Source organism: Meriones unguiculatus, chromosome 20 (assembly GCF_030254825.1).
Source record: "Meriones unguiculatus strain TT.TT164.6M chromosome 20, Bangor_MerUng_6.1, whole genome shotgun sequence".
In the NCBI taxonomy this organism is placed as follows: Eukaryota; Metazoa; Chordata; class Mammalia; order Rodentia; family Muridae; genus Meriones; species Meriones unguiculatus.
In genome coordinates, this window is record NC_083367.1 from 70042822 (window position 1) to 70055678 (window position 12857).

A 12857-nucleotide genomic window follows, 5' to 3' on the forward strand; every position below is an offset into this window, starting at 1 on the left:
CATAGACCATCCTAAGTCTTTCCTGAGCCACTAAAATATGACTTTTCTGAATTTTCTAATTGGTTAAGAAGCATCCAAAATTAAACTAAAGAAGACACGTGAATCCATACCAGATGTAAATCAGGTTGTTTTTTTCCTGTGTGCCCTTTTCTTTGGCTATCAAATGAGACTGGTAAATAAGTACATGGTTTCTAAATGTTTCTCTAGTATGCTAAGATTGACAGAATGCATGGCTGAGTACTTTTGTTAACTCTAAAAAACAAGAAGTACGGCCCAACGAAGCCCTCTGCAAGAGAGAAATTTCTTTGATGTTTTTACTTCCCATATAAACAACCAGTTTACTCCACAGTAGAGCTAGATTAGTTTTAATATAAACATGAATTAGTTAATTTTTCCCACACGTTTTCTTTTTTACCAAAATTGAGTTTCTGTACCAATGCACCAGCCCATCTCCTGCATGCTTGCACTCAGCAGAGAATGAGCAGTCATGCATCATGAAATTCCCATTTACACCTCACTTATATCGCTATCCTCACACCTCACGGCTGACACGTGGGTCCCAAAGAGAAAGGTATGAGCCCATACTTAGGGTTGGCAATGAGTAGCAAGGAGAGAACTATTTGAAGCATTGACTTCTGAAGTGCTGTTTTGTTCTTTTGAGACAGGCTCCCACATATCCCAGGCTGGCCTTGTCCTCGCTATACAAGCAGAAGCTGGCCTCAACTCCTCAGCCTCCTGCCTCCACCTCCCCGAGTGCTCCAAGTGCAGGCACGGATCACCACACCCAGGAATAATACACTGATTGTTAGACTGTTTGAGCTCCATAAGGGACATGCCTACCATGCTTGCCAGCAAGCACCAGACCCCAGGGGTTCCCTGAAAGATCAGACGGGTGCCAAGCAAATGATTGTCAGCCAAAAAGAAACAAATGCATCTGCTTGGGGCTTAACAAACTGGTACAATGTGGATTTTCCCAGCAGCATTAGAGGACCAGGAATACACTTTATGCCTCAAATACATCTCATCCTGTAGCAACCACGGCACAAGTCCATTGTTGATTTGTAAAGGCATCAAATGTATCCTTGCTACTTTGGATTTCTGTGTTTGCTGAGGTTTGGGAATCTTCTCTGTGTTTAATTGATCCCATTTTCTCTGTATTCTTACATCATCTGGTTGTAACTAATAAAAATCTCTAATTTCCTGAACATGCAGGATGAAGGTCAAAATGTGAGCAATGGCCTAGCCTCATTTCCAGCCCTCTTATCTTCCTAATCTGTGATGTGGGGAGCCCCGCTTGCATATTTCTGTCCATATAGAACATACTCTCACCATACCTTGTCTGCCTCAAACAGTGGATCAAAATAAGTACTTCCTCTGAGAGAAAAGTTTAAAGCACAAGCCTGAACAAAGGCCAGCGAGATGGAGACATGTCCAGCCACCTGTGGGGAAGAACCAGCCATACTGCATTCTTTCCTGCCCACTGGAGATAAAGTTGCTAGGAAACAAGGGAAGCCATACCATTAATGGTTTGGGGGCCTTCCTATAGCCAATCAATCCAAAATGCAACATCACCTTTTGTGTTTGGACCAATAGATACTTGCCAGACAGGAATTCCCCCTGCTTTGGGTATGATGGGAGGGACCAGACTCTTAAAGTCAACCACCTAACCTGAGCACAAGGCTTTTTGCTCACAAACTCTCTAGTGGTGAGGGTATGAGCCCAAGCCAGCTTGTAATAAATGATCTTCATGTATTTTGCAATGGACTCGACTCCTGGTGGTCTTTTGAATCTGGCACAATACCTCCTATAAATTGCTTCTGGTGAGAAATTCTGTCACTGTATAAACTGACGGCATGAAAATTATATGTTCTGGTTAAGTAGAAAGCTTTTTATGGTAGATACGAAAGAGAGTGAAGTGGCATCTGGAAGAGTCCAGAACAGAGGGAGAAAGAAGTAGACAGAGAATGGCCAACAGAGTGGACATGGCCATGACAGAGGCAGCAGCAGAGATGGGGGAGGGCACAGAGAAAGGGAGAGAGGGAGCCGGCATATGTAACAGGGTTATAAGGAGAAATGAGCGGCTGAGGATAGAGAAGCCTGTAGGCTTAGATTTTTCACCAAACCTACTTTACTTAGGGTTCTTAAACGCGTCTACTTCCCTTCACCCACTAACCAGAGGAATGGAAGAAAAAAGTAGTTCCTTGGGATGAGAACACTCTTCCTTGTCCAGATACCAGCAGACCAGTCCAAAGGCCAACACCAAGCAGCAACACAGGCAGCACAATTCAGAAGATCAGGACAAGTCAGCAAAAGCCGCAAGACTCAGTTGGATTGCCCCGAGAAGTTCTCTGGAACACGTTCTCTTGAAAGTCAAGTGTCGTGAAGCACGAAGACCAGCTCAGCAATGTCATCCAAAAAGTAATCTCTCACTGTTGGTGGGCTTCTATATATCTCCTCTCCTCAGAGTCCACCCACGGGTGTTCTCAGCTGGCCAAAGTCACAGCCCTTGCACGAGAGAGAGCCCACAGCAAAACATCACGTACCCTCTCACAAGACAGCTTCTAGCAAAGCATCACATGACTCAACTGTTTTTAAAGAAACCAAAAACTTTCACTTCAGAAGCCCTTGAGCTAGAGGGAGTTTAGCATAGACATGAGAAGGGATAGGAGGCTCCTATGGGCTTTGAAATGTTTAACAGCTACTTGTGATACTAAGGGAGCTAGAGGCCTGTGCTTTGGTATGCTACCGGGCCCCACAGGTTCCTATTTTATCCCTTCTGCCAGTGATAAGAGAAATGACTTTGTGGTGCTTTGACTAAGAATGGCCCCCATAGTCTGATATATTGAATGCTTAGTTATCAGGGAATGTCACTATTTAGGATTAGGAGGTGTGGCCTTGTTGGAGTAAGTGCGGTTATGGGCTATGGAGTCTTTGCCTTGCAATCATGAGAAGCTAGGTTTTTGTCCATAAAAGCCATGTTTAAATAAGCATGGTGTGAGGCCTACAATGCCTGTGCCAGAAAGTCAGAGAGAGGCAGATACCTGGAGCTCAGTGGCCAGCCAGTCTCCCCTAACTAATGAGCCCCAGACCCTGTCTAAAAATGGCAGATAAGGGACTGGAGAGATGGCTCAACATTTAAGAACACATGCTCTTGTTTTGGCTCAGTTCCCAGTACCCACAAGGTATGGTCCACAACTGCCTAAGTTTCTAGCGCCATGTGTCTGATGCCTTCTTCTGCTCCACCCTGTCCCCTCCCTGCCAGGTATCCACACATATCACACACACACACACACACACACACACACATACACACACACCTACCTGAATGAATAAATCCTAGTGTTGCATTTTCTTCTTGAAAATACTTGGGAGTACTTATAAGTTTAGGAACTCACCTTATAAATTAGGACTTAGGACTTATCCAAAAAAGTAACAAGTCAAGACGTGTAAAATGGTGTGACTTGCAAAGATGATATAATGAAAGGGCTTACTACCTAGATCTTCTGCTACCACAAAAAAACAACAACAACAAAAAAAAAAAAAAAATGAGTTACGGTTTTCTAAGTAGCTATCATGAGTCAAGCCTCATACTGTGTCTATTTCACGCATCATCTTATTCAGGCTTCACAACAGTGTTCTGAGGGAGGTGCTCTCACAGCTAGATTCAATAGAGGTGAAAACCATTGAATAGTGTTTAGGCAGCCTGTTTCTGGGTTGCCTAGCAACCTATGATGTGGTCATGTGTCGCCTACCAGGTAGCCACATCTGGCAGGCGTGGTTAAGTTGCTCCTTAAAAGGATCAACCTGCCACTTTGTTGAAATCTTGCCCTCTTGCTCTGCTGCTCTCTTGCCCTCTCCCCTTTCTCTGTCGGGGTACCCTCCTTTCCCCCATCACATCTCGCTCTCTCCTTCTCTCTCTCTTGTCATCTCCATCCATTCACATAAAATCATTTCCTTGGTCCTAACAAAGGCGATCTTTGAGCGAGGTGCTGGGGAAACAGGTGCCCCACACCACGGGAACACAGGTTTTGGTCGTAGCCAGCTTCTAGAATCCATGCTTGAAATCACTATTAATCTTACTGCCTGTATAGTGATCATGGACACATATATACAACTGCAGATATGTGGTCATACATGTATATATGACAAACCAGTAAGAAAGCTAAAGTATTATTTACACACTTTTGAGACTCTAACGGTGCCTTCTAATTGTACATACAGGGAGAAAGCACAGCAAACAGACGCATGGCATCCAGCATCTTCTTTCTGCTGTTTCTTCCTATATTACAGAAACAGTGACACTAAAACTACATTTTCCAGATCCCTTTGTAATCAAACTCGCAGATAAGATTCAGATTCCATCAATCAAGTGGAGCAGAATTTGCGCAAGGCCAGGCATCTGTTGTCCCTGGCTGGCAAGCACGGTTATGGAGACGTGTGGTTTCCCCACAGTAACCTTGGCAGTCATTCGAGGCTGTGGTCACAGCTTTGGCATTCCCAGTATCGGTGAAGGGAAGATTCTCAGAGGCACAGTGTGAGTCCAGACCAGCAGCGGCTGTGGCTTCTGGCTGTGGTGACCTCCTGACTGGAGTGGTTTCCTAGTCTTGCTCCTGGTTTCCTGTAACTGTCACAGAAGCGGTTGGGAGGATTTAGTAATAGCAGAAGACACCCAGGTATCACTTGGTAGAGCTACTGGGAAAAACTGAAAAGCCGTTCCGAGGAGAAGAGAATGGTGTCTAAATATTTCTACCTTAATTAGAAAACTGAGGCTGGATGGTGACACATGCTGTTAATGCTAGCACCTGGGAGGCAGGCAGGTCTTTGTGAGGTTGAGGTCTGCCTCATCTATTGAGTAGTTCCAGGACAGCCAAGGCTACACATAGAAACCCTACCTCGAAATGAAACAAAACAAGTGAAATAGGAAAATTGACAAAATAGAAGAAAGAAAAAGTTCAGAACTACAGGACACTGGTTTACCTGAGGTAGCACCCTGTTCCCACTAAGAGGGGGCTCTGACACAGAGATCAGGAGACAGAGAGGCTTAGAAAATCTTCACTTTACTTTCAGTAACAGACATTCTGAAGACCTGAAAGAGCTGCTGGACCCAACACAGGAGCAGCACCCGAAGAGGGAGATCCCTGCTGGAGAAGCCCTCTCCTTGGAGCTGTGTGTAATTCCTTCACTCAGTGGAAGCCACTTGCCATTACAAAACAGACCTGGCAGCCTGAGGTCCTCGTGACTGCACTCTTGGGAAACTGAGGGCAGGTGTCATAGGACAGACTACGCACCGAAACTGGCTCCCTGGGCTGTGGGAAGGCAACCTTGAATCAGGACCATGAAGCACCAGAACATCTGGTTCCAACCAGAGTTTACAGAGGGACTTTTGCTCAGGCTGCACATGTTTCTGTGGACGCTGGGAAGGACCCACCCAAGGAGCAGGACCTCCATTTTGTAGTAGAATTCTTAAGGAACAAGAGATGTGGCAGCCTCTGAGATTCCACCTGTGAAGTCTTGTCACATCTATATGCTGGGCCAGTTTCTGTAATCCAGTCTGGCAAAAGAGCACCCAGGGGAGAAGGTAAGTGTCCACTGTGCCAGAATTCTCAGGAACCAGGGAAACGTCTAGAAGGTAGGCAAGGAACTCCAAGAGACCTGAGACTGAGCCCCGTAATCAGGCCAGGCAGCTCTCTCCCTCCTTCACTTCCATTTCTTCTTTATTTAATATCCACTGCCTAATTGGCAGGCCCTGCTCTGTTCCCACCATACATCACCTTGCCCTCCCTTCATACCCTTTGCTTTTTATTTTCCTCTTTCACAAAAAACAAAAAAACAGATGCTGGCCGGGTTTGCCAGCTCTTTGTGTCTCGGGCTCTCCGGAGACGGAGCCATTCTTACAAAATCTGATTGTAAGTCTTTACCTTTCTCTTCTCAGTCTGTCTTCTGCCCAAACTCCCCATGTCTTTCTTTACTGATTGCTATCTTTTTCCTTTCCGCTTATAAACACAGTGACGAACACAACGTTACACACAGGCTGCCAGTGTCTTTACTTCCCAAAATGACATCAACTGGACAAAATTAGGAATACTGGGGAAGGGAGACTTTCCTTGTCCTTCTTCTTGTGCAGCCATGGCTATCCTGGAACTTGCTATATAGACCAGGCTGTCCTCAAACTCACGGAGATCTCCCTGCTTCAGTCTCTGACGTGCTGGGATTAAGGGAGTTCATCGCCACACCTAAGAAGAGTTTTATCTTTGTAATTGTCTACAGTAGGTTGCTGTGTGGGCATGTCTGTTGGAGAATTGTTCTGACTGTTAACTGATATTGGAAACCCCATCCCAATGTGGGCAGCAGCATCCGCTAGGCAGGTTCTGGAGATGTGATGTTACTTGCTGCCTTAACTTCCTGCCACTTTGGCTTCCCTGGGGACCATAACCTGTAGTTAAGAACTGAATTAAACCCCCTTCTCCCTTAAGTTTCTTTTTGTCAGGATATTTCATCAGAATAACAGAAATGAACCTACAACAAGAAATGGTCATTTTTAGTTCTCAGTGTTTTCAAAGTAGGCATACCCCTGGATAGTGACTGTAATTGCAGATAACATTCTATGCAGATAGCATTCTAGTGTCAAGGGAGGACTGGAAATAGAACTGAGAAAGGGAGAATTAAAATACTGTGAAGACAAGAATGTTCTGCAAGCCAAAATGGAACAACAGGAAAGCACATTCTTTTGAGATTAGGGTTACCAACACAAAGAAATACAAAATATCTTGACAGTAATGAAAATGTGTAGCCCTTCCTAGAAGAGCATTTTTAAAGCATTTACCATTGGGTGAAAAAGGAAAGAAAGAAAGAAAAGAAAGAAAAGAAAGAAAGAAAGAAAGAAAGAAAGAAAGAAAGAAAGAAAGAAAGAAAGAAAGAAAGAGAAAGAAAGAGAGAGAGAGAAAGAAAGAGAGAGAGAAAGAAAGACAGAAAGAAAGAAAGAGAAAGACAGAAAGAGAGAAAGACAGAAAGAGAAAGAAAGAAAGAGAGAGAAAGACAGAGAGAAAGACAGAAAGAGAGAAAGAGAGAAAGAAAGAAAGAAAGAAAGAAAAGAAGAAGAAAAGAAAGAGAAAGAAAGAGAGAGAGAAAGAGAGAAAGAAAGACAGAAAGAGAGAAAGAAAGAAAGAAAGAGAGGAAAAAAGAAAGAAAGAGAGAGAGAGAGAGAGAAAGAAAGAAAATACCTCATGGTGCACAGAATAGTAAAAGGAAGGAAAATAAAAATCAGTAGCTCATTAGGTAAGCACAAGTCAGATTGAATAATTATCACTTTGCCTGCTATTCTGGCAAAGTAATTTCATTAAAAAAAATACATTGTTAGCTTTTTGTTTCATGTTCACACAGTCTCAGATAAATAGGAATCCAGTCTGTGTAAAATGATCATCCAGCATACACAAGGCGAGAGAAATATATGTTGTTTGTCATTGTTACTTATTTATTAGTTTGTTAGGAGGAAGAGCCATCTTCAAAATGTTTTAGAAAAACAGATTTGAAATAAGTTTATTTCTAGCAGAAACCCCTCTTGGCTCTCTTCTCTGCTGTTGCTAGGTCACGTGGTGTCTCCCAGCTAGAGCTGAACAGTCAATTATGCGGTTTCTAAGCAGAAAAATGCTCCCATGGCAGTAAACAGCCAGCCATCCCATGAGGTGACTCTGGTAATAAGGGTTTTCACTGCTCACTTGTGCTTTTAGAGGCACAATTCTCCTGAGTCTTTGCATGTGTTCCTAAGGTGTCGTTTTGCAAATTAACATCAAGTTCAGTGGCTTCCCCTGAAAGGCAAAGTGTTACTATAATTCACACAGATTAGGCATATTAAGTATTCAAATCTATTTAAAATTATTCATTAAGCTTCTGCTAGAATCATAAAAATGTCTCATAACATCTGATTAGTTCAGCTGAGGGCAGTTTTTAAAGGGGGCTGTTCTGCAAAACCATTGTCTTTCTTTCTTTGTTGGTTCCTGTTTGTGGAGCCTGAGATTGAACCCAGGCACTTGTGCCTGCTAGCCAAGTGCTCTAACCCTGAACCATAGCCTCAGAACAAACACCGTTAAAGCCTAAAATAACAGGTATGTCCAATGGACGAGATGGTTTGTTTCTCTACCATAATTACACACTAGGATCACCTGAGCTGACTTCATGAAATTTTCAAAATACAGAAAGGATAAGGAATTCAAGGGAACTTCATGTCATTCCGACATTCATTTTGTCTAAAATATAAAGCATGTTCACCAAAAACTCGGGTTTCTTTGCTAGGAGCCTGTACAGAGTTCACAGATTGAGAGAGAACTCATGGCTGAAGCAATGCCATTCATCTGCTTTGACTTCTGTATTGCCCATCTATTGTTATTTTTGTTATTGTTTTTATTTTTTATTTTTTGAGACAGGGTCTCTCTGTGTAGCCCTGGCTGTCTGAGAACTCACCCTGTAGACCAGGCTGGCCTTGGATCCACAGAGATCCACCTGCCTCTGCTTCCCAAGTGCTGGGACTAAGAGCACATCACCATATGCACTTGTCTTAAATTTATTTTATGTATTAATGTGTGGAGACAGGACCTCACTATGTATCCCAGGCTGGCTTTGAACTCAGGATCCTTCTGCATTAGTACCTGATTCCAGGTCTGGGATCAGAAGTATACCACCACACTAAGCTCTCTTTCTTTCTTTCTTTCTTTCTTTCTTTCTTTCTTTCTTTCTTTCTTTCTTTCTCTTTCTTTCTTTCTTTCTTTCTTTCAATGGTGCCAATTTAAATATTTAATTAGACACTGCATTTTCCACCTGTTTTTGAGACACTGCATTTTTTTCATTTAGGATACAGTGCTTATAAAGTACAATGTTATTGTTTCCTCTCCATGTTCAAGTATTGAGAATGCCCAGGAATTTATTGTAGCAGCTTAGATTTGAAACTGCCATGTAACTTGCTAAATGTGGGTCCTTCAAATGTTTCCCTGGGGAACAATGCTACGCCTCTACTTGGACTGACTTAATCCACCTCTTCAATAGTGGGCCTGGAGAGGCACCACCAGACGGAGGCGCTCCCCGCCAGGGAAGCCACCAGCCATTCCTCCCGGCATGCCACCAGCACTCTGGTACAGCGTGGTAATGATGGCATTGCAGACTTTCTCCAGTTCTTTCTGCTGGTGTTCAAATTCTTCCTTCTCAGTGGTCTGATTCTTATCCAGCCAACTGATGATTTCGTTACACTTTTCTAGAATCTTCTGTTTATCCTCATCATGATCTTGCTTTGAAGTTTCTCATCTTCAACTGTAGCTTTCATGTTGAAGGCATAGGACTCCAGTGAATTGTTGGAGGAAACCTTATCTCTCTGCTTCTCATCCTCAGTTTTGTAGTTCTCAGCTTCTTGGACCATGCGCTCAAATGTCCTCCTTGCTCAAACGTCCCCTGTCATTGGTGATGGTGATCTTGCTCTCCTCTCCTGTGCTCTTCTGTGTAACAGAAACAGGATGCCACTGGCATTGATGTCAAAAGTGACTGCGTCTGAGGGGCACCACGGGGTTCGAGGGTATGCCTGTGAGTCTGACTTTCCAAGCAGGTTTTTATCCTTGGTCATGGCCCTTTCACCTTCATACACCTGACTGAGCACATCAGGCTGGTTGTCAGAGTAGGTGGTGGAAAGTCTGAGTCTGCTTGGTAGGAATGGTGGTATTGCGCTTGATGAGGACTCCACCAGCAGTTTCAATTCCAGGGAAAGAGGAGTGACATCCAACAGCAACAAATCCTTAATGTTCTCAGATTTGTCTCCTGATAAAATGGCTGCCGGAACAGCTGCACCATAAGCAACAGCTTCATCGGGGTTAATGTTCTTATTCAGTTCCTTTCCGTTGAAGAAGTCTTGCAGAAGCTTCTGAATCTTGGGGATTCTGGTAGAACCACTGACCAGAACAATATCATGAATCTGTGACTTGTCAAGTTTGGCATCTCGAAGGGCCTTTTCTACAGGATCCGGTGTGCCATGGAACAGCTCAGCATTGAATTCCTCAGATCGAGCACGGGTAACAGAGGTATAGAAGTCAGTTCCCTCATAGAGAGAATCAATCTCAATACTGGCCTTGGGGGCTGGAGGAGAGGGTGCGCTTAGCCCATTCACAGGCAGTACGGAGACGCCTGACAGCTCTCTTGTCCTCACTGATGTCCTTCTTGTGCTTTCGTTAAAACTCAGCAATGAAATGGTTGACCATTCAGTTGTCAAAGTCTTCTCCACCCTAGTGGGTGTCTCTAGCTGTTGATTTCACCTCAAAAATTCCATCCTCAATTGTGAGGATTGACACATCGAAAGTACCACCGCCAAAGTAGAAAATCAGCACGTTCCTTCAGCTCCAACCTTCTCAGTCACAGTGGCAGCTGGTTCATTGAGAATTCGAAGTCCACTGAGGCCAGCAGTAGTTCCAGCATCTTTTGTTGCCTGTCGCTGAGAGTCATTGACGTAAGCTGGCACTATGACCACAGCATTGGTAACAGTCTTCCCCAGGTAGGCTTCTGCAATTTTCTTCATCTTAGTGAGAACCACAGAAAACACTTCCTCTGGGTAGAAACTTTTTGTCTCTCCTTTGTATTCTACTTGGACCTTGGGCCTGCCTGCATCATTCACAGTGCTTCATATCAGACTGAACAGCATCATCAAATCTACGTCCGATCAGAAGTGGGGTTCATTGCAACCTGATTTTTCACAGCATCCCCAGTTAGTTGTTCTGTGCCAGTAAAAGCAACATTGCTCAGAGTGGTTTGGTTACCCTGGTCATTGGCGATTATTTCCATCTTTCCATGATGAAAGACACCCACACAGGAGTAGGTGGTGCCACGATCAATGCCAACTGCAGGTCCCTTAGACATGTTTGCTCACCGTTCAGGCCCGGCAGTGCTGGCGAAGAGACCACGCAAAACCTCAAAGCTGGCACAGCATTCAGTGAGCAAGCTCTGTTTCTAATGATGCTCCTCCAAAGTATCTTTTAAGTATGATCTGCATATTATAATCTCAATACGTTCAGGTTTTACAAAACGTAGGATAAGAAGAGATAAGCGGCAGCTGAACTAAAGAAAAAGAATCAGCTAGCCACAGCCACAAGGTGCCAACTCTGAAAACTGGAGGAGGGTGATTAAATCTTCCTCCAACTCTCTGACTGGCACTAATCAGAGTGAAAACCGATGAACTGAGACATAACCATTTGTCTTAGTCACTGTCTGTGCTGTGGAGAGACACCGTGACCACAGCAACTCTTAGAAAGGAAAGCATTTAACTGGACCTTGCTTATTGTTACAGAAGTTTAAGTCATTATCAGCCTAGTGGGCAGCACTCAGGCAGACATGGTCCTAGAGAAGGATCTGAGAAGTTCTATACCCACATATTCAGACAGCAGGAAGAGAGAGCCACTGGGCTTGGCTTGGGCTTCTGAAACCTCAAAGCCCACCCCCAACCCCCACCACATTTTCTTCCAATCTTTTCCTTGGTCACCATCCCCTGGTGATCAAGCCTTTAAAATAATGACCTGTGGGGGCCATTCGTATTCAGCCCACCACAACATAGTTTTCTGGATTGCTGCTCCAAATTCTTTGTCAAACTAGGACTGAACCCAGGCACTTGCACGTGCTGGGCAAGTGCTCGGCAAGTGCTCGGCAAGTGCTCGGCCAGTGCTCAGCCGCTGAACCATAGCTTCAGCCTGATTGTTTTCAAAGCCTCCAGCGAGGTTCCCCACAGCAAGAACATGGAGGAGCAGTCTTCCTAAAAGGGAAATCATTTTCTATCTAGCCAAGTCTTCTCTTGAATAGCACTCTGCATTAGCTCTCATGTATGGTCATGACAAATTACAGGACACCCAGCTGCTGTCCATGTTGAGTTTTTGTCAGCTTGGCATAACTAGAGTTATCTGGGATGAAGAACTTCAGTTGAGAAAATGTCTCCGCCAGTATTTATGAAAATGACTCCGCCAGATTGGCCTGCAGACAATCTATGGGGCGGTCTCTTGATTAATGACTGACCCAGGAGGACCCTGCCCATTGTGGGCGGGGCCAGCCCTGGACAAACAGTCCTGAACAGTGTAAGAAAGCAGGCTGAGCAATCTATGAAGAGCAAGCCAGGAAGCAGTATTCTTCCATGGCCTCTGCTTCAGTTCCTGCCCGACTTCTCTTCACGATGGACTGTGAGCTGTAAGATGAAATAAACGCTTTCCTCCGCAAACTGACATGGTGCTTCAGAACAGCAACAGAAACCTAACTAACATATGGGCTAAACAGCATGTCCCAGTTCCTTTCTGCTGCTGTGATAAAATGCCAAGGGGCGGGGAGGTCCAGCTTATAGGGGAAGTGCTTATTTTAGCTCCGATACCAGGTTGTGGTCCATTATTTCAGGGTCGTCAAGACAGGAACTCGATCCAGGTGGTCAGATGCACAGTCAAGAGCAGAGAGAGTATGAGCACACGTGTGTTTGCCCACCTGTGCCCAGCCCCATCTCTACACGAATACAGTCCGGGAGCCAGACCCAGGGCGCAGTGCTGCCCACACTAAGCTGCCTTCCCACCCAGTTAACACAAGCAAGAAAATCCCCACAGGCATGCTCAAAGCTCCATTAGATCCAGACAGTCCCTCATGGAGACTCTCTTCAGGAGATTCTAGGGTGTGCCAGGTTAAAACCATCACAGCACTGTTTAATGAACTGAATCTGGGTTGGGTCAGCTGATGACTCAGAAACAACCGGCTGTTTCTTGGACGCACTAGAACGTATTCGTGTCTCTTCCCGGCATCTGGGTGTCTGCAGCGTCTGGGTCCTTGAGCTTACAGAAGTCAGGTCCCTGCTGGCCGCCAGCTGGGAC

General features: G+C 44.7%; 1 long non-coding RNA gene and 1 pseudogene across 2 annotated transcripts in view; both read right to left on the reverse strand.

Moving 5' to 3' along the window:
• LOC132649443 (uncharacterized) overlaps nt 1–12857 on the reverse strand; it is a 268684-nt gene that overhangs the window by 17461 nt on the left and 238366 nt on the right. The gene's annotated exons all lie outside the window — the stretch shown is intronic.
• Nucleotides 8666–10884, reverse strand: LOC110563029 (heat shock cognate 71 kDa protein-like; annotated as a pseudogene).